The following is a 12,205-nucleotide window of genomic DNA, read 5'->3' as shown; positions in this document are numbered from 1 at the left end:
CAGGAAAAAAATAAAGATTCCTTGAGTTGGATTAAAGTTTAGGGTGAAAGAGTATCATGATAAGATTCGCTGTTGACATTGCTACTCTTAGTGACAGCGAGTGGTTAGCAAGTGTTGCACGAATCCCACAATCTCATGAGTATGGAACACGGATTGAGAGCGAATAGAAGAAAGGTGAAAGTACTGAGGAGAAGCAAAAACGAGATTAAGGATAAACTTCAAATCAAAATTGGTGACAATTATTTATTTTGCAATATTAATGCACTTTATTTACTAATTAATCTTCAAAGCACGAAAACTGCTAGAACTTTTAATATAATATCGCTGACTGAATTTCGCACATAATTTTTCTATTGCTGACATGCGAAATTTTAGCCTTCCGTCTTAATCTTTTTCCGGTCTCAACATTGACAGAAGCTCTCATTCATGAGTGCTCTCATTATGCACTGTTATATGCGTAATATATGTATTTTGGAGTCGTGTAAGTCGCTCATGGACGTAGCGATTCGTGTAGTATTATGCTGACCGATTTCTAGAATCATTGTTGTTAGGGTAAATGAACTTAAACGCATTTGTCATTTGTAGCTAGTGGCCTGATTGTAGTCATTTCTCAAAGATGTCTCTTTCTGTTTAATGTATTGTGGCGTTCCGCGAGTTTGCGAACTAAACAACTGCGTGATAAATTAACTAAAGTGCTGCAACATTTCATTGTCGGAGGGTGCATTGAGAGTTCCACTGTGAAGGATAGCTGCAACATAGTTTCATTGTGATTTACGTTTCCAGCTCATTATTATTTTCGCTCAGAATTTTAGGATGACTATTAATTATTCATATTTAATTGAAGTATTCTGAATACAGACTATGTGACATTATTTTTAATTACGCGGAACTTCACAGAAGAAGGAATCTTGCTACTTTGGATGCAAACTACATAAAGGATAAACAATGTCGTCCTCGCTTCTTGCGAGGAGGACATTAAAAGTAGTCTAGCATAGGGAAACATTCCCAGCCTACATAAATCGAATAGAATGAATATCGACCTTAATACGAGAAAAAAATTTCCGAGAATGTAAAATTGGAGCACAACATTATTTACCACAGGGGAAAATCTGGAAAGAAGAGAATTGAGGCGTCTGAGATGTGGTGCCGTACAATGATGATGAAAATTAGTTGGACCTATGAGATAAGGATTGAAGAGATTCTCTGCAGTACCGGCGATAAACGGAACATATGGAAAATAGCAGTAAGAATTGAGGTAGGGTATGCGTTAAGACGCCAGGGAATAACTCCAGTGGTATCAGGGAAATTGGTTAAAAATTGTAGAGAAAGACAGAGATTGGGATACATCTAATAAACAGTTGAGGACGTAGGTTGCAAGTGCTATTCTAAGATGAAGATATTGGCATAGGAGAGGATTTCATGGTGGGCCGCATCAAACCAGTCACAAGACTGGCAATCGGCAATTGAATCTCAATGTAGACAAGTGTAATGTGCTGCGAATACGTAGAAAGAAAGAGCCCTTATCATTTAGCTACAATATAGCAGGTCAACAACTGGAAGCAGTTAATTCCGTAAATTATCTGGGAGTACATATTAGGAGTGATCTAAAATGGAATGACCATATAAAATTAATCGTCGGTAAAGAAGATTCCAGACTGAGATTCATTGGAAGAATCCTAAGGAAATGAAGTCCGAAAACAAAGGAAATAGATTACACTACACTTGTTTGCTCACTGTTTGAATACTGCTCACCGGTGTGGGATCCGTACCATTTAGGGTTGATAGAGAAGATCGAACGGAGAGCAGCGAGCTTCGTTACAGGATCATTTAGTAATTGCGAAAGCATTATGGAGATGATAGATACACTCCAGTGGAAGACTATCCAAGAGAAACGCCCAGTAGCTCGGTACGGGCTTTTGTTGAAGTTTCGAGAACATACCTTCACCGAGGAGTCAAGCAGTATATTGCTCCTTCCTACGTATATCTCGCGAAGAGACCATGAGGGTAAAATCAGAGAGATTAGAGGCCTCACAGAGGCCTACCGACAATCTTTCTTTCCACGAACAATACGAGACTGGAATAGAAGGGGGAACCGATAGAGGTAGTCTAGGTACCCTCCGCCACAGACTGTTAGGTGGCTTGCGGAGTATAGATGTAGATGTAGATACAGAAGACTGAGGACGAAGAAAATCATGTGGGCATGACATTAGACATGGATCGAATTCGAAGGCTCGCTTCTACGATCGTACCAGATCGGTATAGTCCATTTGAAACTCCGTCCGAACAGGTATCTCGAAGACCGTAACGGTACTGACGGACTGCCGTGTCATCGTCAGCCTACAGGCGTCACTAGATGCGAATATGGAGGGATGTGAGGTCAGCACACCGCTCTCCCGGGCGTTGTCAGTTTTCGTGACCGAAGCCGCTACTTCTCAGCAGCCAGACAGCGCTTAACTTTGGGGATCTGACGGGAACCGATGTTACCAAGTCCTTTTGAACGTGCAACAGAAGCTTTCGGGGATCTTCACTGAGAACCCTTGAAAGCATATCGACGTATTCTCGCCATCTCTGTCGGGTTAATTTAGAGAATCTGTGCTCGAAGAAGACTGGGCGAAATTTTTTTCCATCCCCTATACGGGAACTGAGCGGAATATAAAATCAATAATATTGTTACGAAGTGCCCTCTGCCATTCCTGGAACACTGGATTACGGGGATACAGTATCTAACATACATTTTATGCTGTTCTCTGCAGGATAGTGACAGGCTGCATGAAACCAACCCCATTAGAAACCCTGACTCATGTCGAAAGCCCATGAACATACCGAGAAACTAAAACAAACCTTTGATGCCCGTCACTCAATATTTGGCCTAGAGTGTGGCCCCAGCAGACTCGAATCGAGACGCCTTAGATGAGCCCCCCATCTACTACCCACTAAGAGAACCCCAACAAGCGGCGTTTCTGGTGATTGGAAAACCTGGAGAATGCTTAACCGCATCAAAACTGGGGTGGCTCCTGTGAAATGTAATCTGATCAAATGGGGTTAGTTGGACAAAAATGACGACAAATGCGACTGCGGCAATCGACAGGACATGGAACATCTCCTACAATGCCCTGCCTGCCCCCACAGATGCACCCTCGACGATCTATGGCTGGCTAAAGAAGAAGCATTGGACATTACCCAATACTGGGCAAACAAATTGTAGTTTCCGGACACGAAAAAGTAAAATAAGTATGCCGTTCTCTTATTTCATGGGGTTGCAGATTGCTTGCTCGTCCCTACACTGCATCGATCGTCAACGGAAAATGTCAGCGCCAGTTTGCAGACGTGTCAGCTGCAATTAATTTAGCTTTCGAAAGTTAATCTCCAGTTGTGCAGTGTTGCTTGCACTGAGCTACAGCTTACAGCGACGGTAAGTCGGATAACCGGATGAGATAACGACATCTTAATGAATCGTGCTCCGATGCGAGAGTCGAGCAAAACAAACACGGGCCGGTCAGGAGCTCCGGTGTCGCTCCGGAAACTTGGTAATGGCTAAAGTTTGGCGCGGGCCGTGTCAACGCCGGGGGAGGGGGGGGGGGGGGGGACGAGGTGTGTGCGTGGGCGTGGATGGGCCATTAGCCGCTGTCACTCTGCCGGAAGGGCGAGGACTCCAACAGGCGGGCTATCCTCAGCACCAGCTGTCCCTCCAGAAAGGCTGGCGTCTGCAGTCTCCCACGCCGGTACGTGGAGGGAGCCCTGCGTCGTGTACTCACGGCTGTGTCAACCACTCCGAATAAATGCAGCGAGACAGGTTAAAACCTTCCCGGCTCCTCTCTCTCTCTCTCTCTCTCTCTCTCTCTCTTTTTTTTTTTTTTTTTTTTTTTTTTTTTTTTTTTTTTTTTGTCATCAGTCTACTGACTGGTTTGATGCGGCCCGCCACGAATTCCTTTCCTGTGCTAACCTCTTCATCTCAGAGTAGCACTTGCAACCTACGTCCTCAATTATTTGCTTGACGTATTCCAATCTCCGTCTTCCTCTACAGTTTTTGCCCTCTACAGCTCCCTCTAGTACTACGGAAGTAATTCCCTCATGTCTTAGCAGATGTCCTATCATCCTGTCCCTTCTCCTTATCAGTGTTTTCCACACATTTCTTTCCTCTCCGATTCTGCATAGAACCTTCTCATTCCTTACCTTATCAGTCCCCCTAATTTGCAACATTCGTCTATAGCACCACATCTCAAATGCTTCGATTCTCTTCTGTTCCGGTTTTCCCACAGTCCATGTTTCACTACCATAGAATGCTGTACTCCAGATGTACATCTTCAGAAATTTCTTCCTCAAATTGAGGCCGGTATTTGATATTAGTAGACTTTTTTTGGCCAGAAATGCCTGTTTTGCCATAGCAAGTCTGCTTCTGATGTCCTGCTTGCTCCGTCCGTCATTGGTTATTTTACTGCCTAGGTAGCTGAATCCCTTAACTTCATCGACTTCGTGACCATCAATCCTGATGTTAAGTTTCTCGCTGTTCTCATTTCTACTACTTCTCATTACCTTCGTCTTTCTCCGATTTACTCTCAGACCATACTGTGTACTCATTAGAATGTTCATTAGACTGTTTGACACAGCCAAAAACCCAAGGAGTATCATGAATTGTTCTAGGTGCTACTATTATCCGGGCAACCAGATCCTCTTCTGATGCAACAGGATTTGTGGAAACAAGGTTGTGCATCTCTCCCCACACAAAAACGTCCACAGGTGACATACCTGTGGATCGAGCAGGCCATGGTACAGGACCACTTCTGCCAATCCACGTTTCTGGGAACCTTCGGTCCTGGAAGCGAAGCAAACGATGACTGAAATGTGCCGGTGCCCTGTCATGTGGGGACAACATGAGTTGTCTTGTAGGAAGCGGGACGTCTTCCAGCAATTCTGGCAATGCTATGGCGAGAAAATTGTAATAGTGCCTGCCATTTAATGGCCTAGGTAGCAGATACGGCCCAATTAAACAGTCCCCAACAACACCGACCCACACATTAACGAAGAACCGCATTTGATGAGCGCTACTAACTGTGACATGTGTGTTATCCTCACTCCAAACATGCGAATTGTGCATGTTGAAGACTCCATCACGTCCGACCGTTGCTTCAGCTCTGAAGATGGAAATGTAGTATGCATTTCGCACTATTCCAGGTACCACTGCGAAAACTGTGCTCTGGGTGGATAATAAACTGGTTCCAGGTTGTGGACACGCTGTAAGAGAAATGGACGTAACAATTGCTCTGCGAAGGACTGTTCTTACATTCGTCCCCATGTGACGTGCAATTGCACGAGCGCTGATTGAAGGATCCCGCTCTACATGCTGCGAGACAGCTTTCTCAAATTGCAGCGTTCTTACCGTGCGACGGCATCCATGTCCAGGTAATCTGCTAAATGACCTGGTCTCACGCAGACGTTGGTACACAGCAGCAAAGGTCGTATGATGCGGGATACGGCGATTAGGATATTGTTGTTGGTAAACCCGCTGTGCAGCTCGTCCGTTGTGGTGCGCTACGTAGTACGCACCAAGCATGTCAGTGTACTCACTCCAGGTGTATCGCTCCATTAATAAACAGAGACAATGCACTACTACACTGGTGGACAGCAGTTGGCTACAACTGAAGAGCGTAATGCGCCCTCTAGCTACTGAATATCGTAATACGGCCTACATCAACTGAAAAGCATAATACGGCCTCCAACGACTTAAATAATCCTCGTAGGAAAAAATGACATTAGGGAAAAATATTTGTTTTGATGTCCCCTACAACCTCCCAGAGTTTGTCGGTTTAAATACTTTTCACCATGTATATCTCTTTTGTTACGCAACATTCCCTTCTATAATAACCTATGAAACCTTCCCTTAGTATTTCTATCTCTTGCTTAATAATAACAAATGAAATCTTCCCTTTGAAATTAATTCTCTTTCTCAATAATAATAAGTGCAATCTTAGCATAAAAATTTAAATGTTGATGGGTTTTGGGATGGATTGTAATCAGTAATGCTAATTGCTGGAAAAAATTAATCATATTCTGAAAACGAATCTTCAAATATTTGCTTTTGGTAATGGAATGATTTTACAAACGTTCAAATGGGACTTACTTTTTACAACAACCTTACAAATAGCATTGCGCAAACATACATTCAGTAGGCCTGAGTCTCTCAAAAAAAATAAAAAAATAAAAATTGCTGATGTCTCTATACATCAATTTATAATCTCTTGTAAATCATAGCTGGTGGCTGGCAGGCACACCGCTCCTCTCAACCCCTCGCTTCAGACCTAGTACCGACTCGCTTCACATCTCGCTTATTACTAACTTCCTACAAACGCTAAGTGCGGTCTCTCCCGCCAACAATGCTTTCTGGTGCAGACAATGCCTGCTACCATTACAAAATGTACCAATGGCGGTCTTTCCCGTTCTTTTCTTAAAATGTATCCATACGCGGTCTCTCCCGCGCTTTAAAAAAAAAAATGGTTCAAATGGCTCTGAGCACTATGGGACTCAACTTCTGTGGTCATTAGTCCCCTAGAACTTAGAACTACTTAAACCCAACTAACCTAAGGACATGACACACATCCATGCCCGAGGCAGGATTCGAACCTGCGACCGTAGCAGTCGCACGGGTCCAGACAGCGCGCCTAGAACCGCGAGACCACCGCGGCCGGCCGCGCTTTTTAAAATTATATCAATGTGCGGTCTCACCCGCCAACAATACTTTGGTGCGGACATTCCCTGGTACCACAATTATTTCCAAAATGATAAATATTTATTATTCCTACTTAATCCTACTAATAAAATATAAACATCTTCCAAAAATCGAGGTTTTACAATAGACAATAGAAATATACACGCATTACAAGGTGTGGTGGAGTAATATAATTTTGATATTGTGATACCATGAGCTAGAAATGAAAAAAAGTTGTCAGAATTGAGACAGGGATTCAGTCACAGCTACCTGCAATTATCGTCTGAAATACAAGAATAAAAGAGAAAATCAAGTTGTTTGCAATAATAATTCCGAATTTCCGACCGTCCATACTTGTGGAACTCTTCCCAAACACTCAGCACATTTCTCGTTTGGGACACTTTTATTAAAGCAGTTTTGCATAAGCATGAAGCTCAGAGCATTTTCAATCACTTTTCTGTATGATTCCCTCACGGATTACGTAGGCAAGTAAAGAGTGGATATGTCAAACGTTTGCAGACCCATTTTTTACCACAAAATGCGTTTTCAGTGCAGTTGTGTTCTCGATAAACTGTTGCACGTCAGTTCACTTATTCCAAGTAAGAAATCATGGTGAAAATTGTATTGCAGAGAATGGTGAGAATGAGAATCGTCTGAGGTTTGTGGGGCGTAAATCTTTAAAAAAATTCAAACATATTACGAATTGGGAATGTGCGGACATATTGCCATCTTGAAGTGTGGATCATTTGTAAATGTTTGTAAAATGATTACGATCTCTTAGATGTATGAAACGTATTCACATTACCGGTTTCTAAAAGTAGTGGCCGCCTTCAGATATGATTATAACCTCTTAAAAGCTTCGTACAGATATGTAAGCGAATAAGTTAGGCACTTTGAACATCATGAAGCCACTGACATATTTCAAAGAATGTATCGTCACATGGTAAAAAGTCTTACATACGAACTGTATTATACACAGTTGGCGAACAAACATACGTGTCTTTCACGATATGCTCTTGGCGTCACAGCCAGTGAGCGGCCGAGCATACGTAGCCCGTACCGTTCCCATGTCACCTCTTGTAGTTAAGTGCCTGTTACCATGTAAAATGTTCAACACTTGTACAATGGCAGTCCATCTAGCTTGGTCAAAGTGATTAAATACAAGGTCTAACATTAAAAGTCTCCTATAAAAGTGATAGAAACATGATCAAAGCGACGCAAACCTGTGCCTTGACAGCCTGTAGGTCTACATTTTCATAGTGAAGCCGTCAGTTTTGAGAGAACTCACAAATTTAGTAGTAGGGTTCATCCACAAAATCATCAACATGTCTGAAGTCTCCTCGGCGTGTGGCTGAACGACTGAATTTGAGAAAGGTCTTTTGGGTCTGTACTATCTCAGTACGTACTCAGAAGTCACACTGAAGCGAAACTCACTGTAACTGTAAATTTGTCATTCGTCAAAAAGCTGTCAAAAGCGACCGGCGCCTCGTAACCTGTGGCTCTTTAATTTCTCAGTGAAAGTATCTGGTGCAAGTGAATATGTATATGCAGTCTAGAAGGTGGCAGGTGTCTAAAGGGAGAGATGAACAGAATCAGATACCTGTAGCGAGTATTATGTTTTCTTTCCGTTACTGTAATTTCATGCCCCTGTGTTCATGAGGCAGGAAATTTAATCACAGGGCAGTGACACTGCGTCACTTTGGAGGTCTGGCAGTGGGACTTGGAGTCCCACACCATCCTCCAGCAGTGACAGTACTCATCAGTAAGGCATAAAAACTTAGTCTGACGTGTGCAGGTACGGTGTGAAAGTAGTGGACGTAGAACGGGGTTTTAGTCCTGCCAAACGATGTGTCTGTAGTGGGCGTGCTAGGCATATCGTTAGCCATGGTCGGAATCCAATTCCTCTAGAATGGTTAGAGGAACCGGATGTCGATGACAGCGGTGTGGAAGTGTGGTCCCAACATGATGGCGAAGCTGATGGACAGTGTCCCGCAGGACAGCCACTTTCTCATAGACCTACTGCACTTTGTTGCGAATGGTCGCCTTAAGTGGGACGATATCCGCTTCCTCATGAAGAGTCACAATTCTCGTGAGTGGCGGAGCATGCAGGCTCCACCGGAGAACGTTGTTCTGCTGGCGCTGCAACGTCCGCAGCCTGGTGACACTAATTGTGATCCATGCAGTGGAGCCATACGTGAGGGCAGGCAGGATAACTGCTCGGTAGATGTGGAGCTTGGTATGAGGGTTAAGTACCCCAACTGCAGAAGAGGGGCTACAAAGCCCTCGTCAGCTTTTGCCCATTGTTGGAGGCATACTCCGCATGACAGTGGAATAGCAACTTGTGGTCCATCCAGCCCCTAAGATAGGCTGCAGCCAAAGCATTTTTTCCCTTTATTGTCATTTCCAAACCCCATTAGGGGTGGGCCGGCAGCAGCATAAGCGCTGCTCTTCAGCTGAGAGACATAAATAGACAGGAAGACATTTAAAGCAATATAAAGAAGATAAAATGGCGAAATATAGAAACAAAAAAGGCAGAACAGAAGAAAAGAAAGCATACAAAGTGGTGACTGTAAATCGGAGATAAAAAGTAAATAAAGTATGTTACACAAAAAACACGCAATAGAGTAAAAGGCACCAGGCAGAGTACGGCCGGAGCATAAGAAGTCGTAGAACGATCAAAACAGCAAAGTGACGGATGGTGTAGCAAGGAGCAGTCAGAGACAAAAAACAGGTCGAGCACACAATTAAAATTATGTTACTAGATGACATTGTGTAACGGCTCCGAGACACAACACTAACGCAGCAAACTGTTAACAAATAAAAACTTGGGAGGATATGCCATAGGGGGGTGGGGGGGGGGCAGGGAAAAGGGAAAAAAGGCGAAAAAGAGGTGGGGAGGAGGGGAGAGAAAGGGTGATAATGTTGGGGGCGCATGGAAGAAGGGCAGGGGAGGGAAGAAATGGGAGAGGGAAACAGCCGTGTAGAGGGTGCAGGGACTCAGGGAGAGAAGGCGGAAAATCCGCTGTGGGAGAAGGAGGGGAGAGGAAAAGGGGGCCCCAGGGAGGGGGGGGGACAAGGAGAGATTACAGTTGGAAGGAAGGGTAGATGTCATGGTGAAGTTCAACATCCGGGAGGGGGAGGTGCTGGAAATTGCCCTGATGAAGGAGATGGAGGGTGTGGAGGTGGAGAGAGGTAGGGCCACAGCGATAGGGAGTGGAGAGGAAGGAGGAAACAAGGGGTTGGGGGATCAAGCCTGTGGACAGCATAAAGGATGCGTAGATGTTGGAGGAAAAAGAGGAGGTGGGGGAAGGGGATGAGGTCATACAGGAGTCAAGTGGGGGAAGGAAGACGGATATGTAAGACCCAGCCATAGCAGATATTGCCACATATTTATCTCTGTACCCTGCCAGTCATACATACGGGTTCCCATTCTCCATTGTTGATCACACATTTCTCAGATCGTTGCTGAGTTTATCTCTTGGAGCATTCATACAATTTGAATGGCCTAGCTGGGCAGTGGATCCACGTTATTCAGTGCAGATGCACAAATACCTCCGACCTCCTGTGGGGATCTCAGAGAGACACCTAGACACTTTCCTTGTTGAGAGCCGTTCCGCACACAAAATAACAATGTGAACGCGATCGAACTGCGGCACTGACTGTCTAGGCATGTTTAAACTACAGACAACACGAGCTGTATACCTCCTTCCTGATGGAATGACTGGAAGTAATTGGCTGCCGGACCCCCTCCGTCTAATAGGCGCTGCTCAAGCATGGTTGTTTACGTTTTTTGGTGGGTTCATTGACATATCTGAAAAGTCAAAGGGACTGTGTCTGTGTGTAGTAAGGGCGTCAGTGTAGCACAAAATAGGACAGCCAAAAAATTTAGGCAAAATGAAATGAGCAAAGCCAAATTGTCGAACGTCACGCCCATAAAGCATAGTTAAAAAGTGTAAGTACATAACAAAACTAAATCGAAATTCAACACATCATTATGAAGTGGAAAACAGATCTCTCTTTTTATAATCAGACCTATTTTCAAGTATATAATTAAAAGAGCGTTGAAACTAAACAATTAAGACCCACCCAAACAGTGGGGTAAAAAGCTTATGACTCACACTTTGTTTTACAATACTGTATAAAGAATGCTTTGAAGCCTTACACAATTTACCAAGGATCAAAACTTATCTTGCTACAAATAGAAAAAAATAACTGAAAAATTATCTACAGTATCAACTTTGTTCCACAACCACTAGCATCGTTTCCTAAGACGACATTGGACCAATACCAGCAGCTAAATACTATGAACAATGAAGAAAGAACAAAGAGAAAAATTTCTCAAATGGCACAAAGAAAAGAAACAATAAAATTACATATTTGATTTTAAGAAAGAATTGAAAGAATGCTGTGATTCAGTTGTTGACATTTTATGAAGATGTTGCATTGAACTAAGAAAACAGTTCCTTGAAATTGGTAACATTGATCCCTTCCAATACCTAACAATAGCTAGTGTCTGCATGGGAATTTGCCGATCAAAATACATTAAAAAAGAAACCATCGGTGTGATTAAAGAAGACAAAAAGAAAAAGTTTTCTAAACAATCGATCGCTTGGCTTAATTCCTTTAAAAACCCAAATATTCAACACACATTAAACAATGGTGAGTAACAACTTGCGGATCGAAAGTCGACGATTATGACTCTAAAACTAAAACCATTTATCAATATCATGGATGTTTCTGGCATGGTTGTAAAGATTGCTATAAAGACAAAACAATTAACAATGTTAACAACGAAACCATGGAATATTTAAATTATAAAACAATATTAAGAACACAAAAACTCGAAAATTCTGGTTACAAAGTTATACAAACCTGGGAATACAAATGGACTAAAGATAAACAATACAAAACAATGATTAACAAAATGAATGTTATAGAAAGCCTTAAATTCAGAGATGCATTCTTTGCTGGTAGAACAAACACAACCATGTTAAAAGATCTCAACAAGACAATGAAATACATCGATGTTTGTAGTTTGTATGCAACTGTTCTATACTATGATCAATTCCCAATCGGTCACTCAACAACAATAACAAACATAGACCATAAAGTGTATCCTTTGAAAGACTTCTTTGGATATGTGTCCTGCCACCAAGAAAACTTCATCACCCTGTTTTACCTGTTAATGTTGATGTATATGTTATCACTAGCATTCATTATAATTATATTTCATTATTCTAAAGAAATAAAACTAGCAAATGAAAGTAGCATATTGTTTACAAAATTAAATAATTTCAAATCACAACCTAGTTTTTAAGTGTGTGCGTGTTTTAGTATTAGTGCTTTTACAAGTGATGCTTATAAAACCCTATGTAGTACCCCTTTAGACCCTCAAAAATGGCCGAAAATGATTAATTTATTTTTGGTGAAGATAAAAATTGAAAGACTAAAAATAAGTTTCCTTATATAATTAACGATATATGATGGAAAATAAAACTATAA

Source organism: Schistocerca gregaria, chromosome 6 (genome assembly GCF_023897955.1).
Source record: "Schistocerca gregaria isolate iqSchGreg1 chromosome 6, iqSchGreg1.2, whole genome shotgun sequence".
In the NCBI taxonomy this organism is placed as follows: domain Eukaryota; kingdom Metazoa; phylum Arthropoda; class Insecta; order Orthoptera; family Acrididae; genus Schistocerca; species Schistocerca gregaria.
The sequence above is the reverse complement of the archived record's forward strand: the minus strand, read 5'-3'. Positions refer to the sequence as shown.